The following is a 3,044-nucleotide window of genomic DNA, read 5'->3' as shown; positions in this document are numbered from 1 at the left end:
TTTGGAGAGGTTTTTGCTATAGGGTGAGTGCGCTCGCCAGACAGACAGAGAGAGACAGAGAGACAGAAAGTGAGAAATCACCCCCCGGGGGAGTGGCCACGCCGCAATCCCTTCTCCTCCATTCTCCTCTCAGGATCTTGGGCACGTATGCACACGCGCCCGGCGTGAGTTTTAAGCCACCGGATCCGGGATGCGAACCGCGGTCGACTACGTGGGAGTCTTCTGATGCATCTCCAGTCTCTGCCTGCATCTTCACTCAGACCCTGTGTCCTGAGTCTCTCTGTTGCCTTACTGTTCTCAGAAGGACACCAGCCATTGGTCTTAGGGCTCACCCTAAACCCAGACTATTTCATCTTAGGACCCTTAATCACATCTGAAAATAGTCTGTTTCTGGGACCAGCAGTTAGCGTAATGGCTATGTCGCTGGACTCGCACGTAGTCGACCACGGTTTGTGTCCTTGACCCGGTGGCTTAAAACTCATGCCAGGAGCATGTGCGTGCGTGCCCTAGATCTCAAGAGGAGAATGGAGGAGAAGGGATTGCGGCGTGACCATCCCCTCTGGGGGGTGATTTCTCACTTTCTGTCTCTCTGTCTCTGTCTGGCAAGCGCACACGCCCTATAGCAAACCCCCCCCACCCCCCAAAAAAAAGCCTGTTTCTGAATCAGATCACATTCAGAGGCACTGAGAAAACATGAATTTTGGGGAACACTGTTAAAGTCACTGTCTCCTCACCGTGGCCCTCTGGAGAAGAAAGGCCAGCACTACAGTCCTCCTTTGAAGCCTGGGGAGTCACGCCTATTAGCTTATGTTACTAGTTGGCAGCTATAGAGCCCAGGTTTAAAGTCACTCTTTCCTTGCCCACGTTTTACTTTCCTACTCAGTACCTCATGGGCACTTGTATGTACAAGGAAGACAGATATGGACCCAAGGAAGAGCTTTTGTCTTATCTGAGCAGCTCTCCCCTCTCTTCTGGCAAATTGGCTGTGATCTTCTCTAACATGTGGTTCTATGGAGGAAACCATGAGCCATCTGACAATGGGGCTCAACTGGGGCAAAACAGCTGATGCCCCTAGACTGCCCTACTGGTCCAGAGGTGTCTATGTGACTTGAGCTAAGGGAAACAAAGCCTCTTCTTAGCAATGTAGACCTCGGGGCCTGACAGTGTGAGTCTTAGTCTCATCCCAGGGGCAGAGCTGGGAGATCAAGTCTGGAGCTGCAGGGGCCATGAGCAACGACACCCTGACAGAGAAGAGCAGACACGGGGTATGCACAGAGAGACCTGGTGGCCCTGGAGGTCTTGGCTGCAGCTGCCCCCATGTTCCTTCCCATGGCTTGGTTACTTGAGTCAATATCTTTCCCCTGTGGCCTGAATAGGCTCATGCTTGTTTTCTGCCACAGGTCACCACAGCAGTCTGATTTATTATCTTGGTACGAAAACAAACATCAGTTCCTTTTGATAATAGGGGTCAGCAAACAAAGTTAGAGGTCATGTTTGGTTTTCAGTGTCATGTTTGGGAGTAAAATATATTCTTTAGTAAATCAGTAAATCAGGGTTAACATAGAAGTACTGACAGAGCTCTTTTTAAAAAAAATATTTTGTTTTATTATTATTATTTTCATTCACCACAGAGAAAGAAAGGGAAAGTGAGAAAGCAAGCTGCTTGGTCCAGTACTCGAACCACAATTGGTCATGTGGGAGTCCAGCACCTTAGTCACCACGTCACCTGCTGGCCTGATGGAGCTCTTTTTAACTCAATATAAAGGTGATGATTGAAATAAATCACCCTGGGGATGGCCACACCAAAATCCCTTCTCTTCCATTTTCCTAGCGCCTTACCACCAATCCATCTGCTGGCCCCAGATAACTTTATTTTTTAAAATAACTATACCGTGTGGTCAGCAGACTTCTACAATGGCCCTCAGTGACCCTTATCACTGGTGCTCACGCCCTTGTGTAATCTCCCTTTGGTGTGAGCTGAACCTGGTACCTTGCTTCTGACAAATAGAATACAGCAAAGGTAATAGAATGGCGCATGTGTAATTAGGTTGCAAAGGATTGTGACAGAGTCTCTTGCTGGCTCTGATGAAGTAAGCTGAGTGTTGGAGAGGCCCAGGTGGCAAGGGACTGAGGGTGTCCTCTGGCCAACAGCCAGCTAGGAACTAGGGCCTTTGATCCAGCAGCCTAGAGGGAACTGAATCCCACCATCAACCACGGAAGGGAGTTTGGATATGGTCAGTGGAACTCCAGTGGGCAGCCGAGAGTCCCTGAGGCAGAGGACCAGCTAAGACATGCCCAGATTTCTGACACACAGAAACTGTGAGATAATATGAGGGGTCTTCAAAGGGTTCATGGAAAAGGAATATTATTTAAAAAAAAAAACTGTGCATGGATTTATTAATTTTTTGCACCAAAATAAACTCATACATTAATTCTATTTTTCCATGAACTTTTTGAAGCCCCCATCATACGTGTATATGGTTTTAAGCCACTAAATGTTGGAATAATTTGTTACCAAGCAATAGATAGCTAATACAACCCCAGTAGTAACAGTCTCATTACAGGACCGAAGGGTGGTGCAGCAGTCAGACACGCTGGTTTGCGAGGCTAGTTTGCCCACATACGAAGGCTCAAGTTTGTATCCAGAGACCTCCCTGTGTGGGCCAGGCACGGGCTTGCCCACGATCTAGGCCTGGCTGAATTGTGGCATCAACATCCTGCTGGGGTACTGTCTCTTGCTCACAGAAGAAATAAATACACTTAAAAATAAAGTTCCCATTCTATCAAAAGCAATTGTATTAAAATCAACAGAATGAAAGAATAGAAGTGAAGCCAAGGAATTTCTATGGGCTTCCCTGAGGGGCCTCCCATACTGATGTTGGCGTTCACTGGGATTTTGTCCTTGGAGGAGATGACCACATAACATCCCTTCTCTCCTTCTCTGCAATCCAGCTCCCATGAAACAGTTCCCAAGGACAGACTCTGAGCACACTCTTTTTTTTTTTTTTTTTTTGAGGTTTTTTTTATAGAGCGGGTGTGGGCCC

The 3,044-nt window shown here is 47.5% G+C and overlaps 1 long non-coding RNA gene across 1 annotated transcript in view; it reads right to left on the bottom strand.

The window, feature by feature from the left end:
• Positions 1-3,044, bottom strand: part of LOC102479966 (uncharacterized) — a 135,971-nt gene that overhangs the window by 97,924 nt on the left and 35,003 nt on the right. The window lies entirely within an intron of this gene.

Source organism: Tupaia chinensis, unplaced genomic scaffold, assembly GCF_000334495.1.
Source record: "Tupaia chinensis unplaced genomic scaffold, TupChi_1.0 Scaffold142846_1, whole genome shotgun sequence".
Lineage (NCBI taxonomy): Eukaryota > Metazoa > Chordata > Mammalia > Scandentia > Tupaiidae > Tupaia > Tupaia belangeri.
This window is presented reverse-complemented; position numbering and strand designations above follow the sequence as displayed.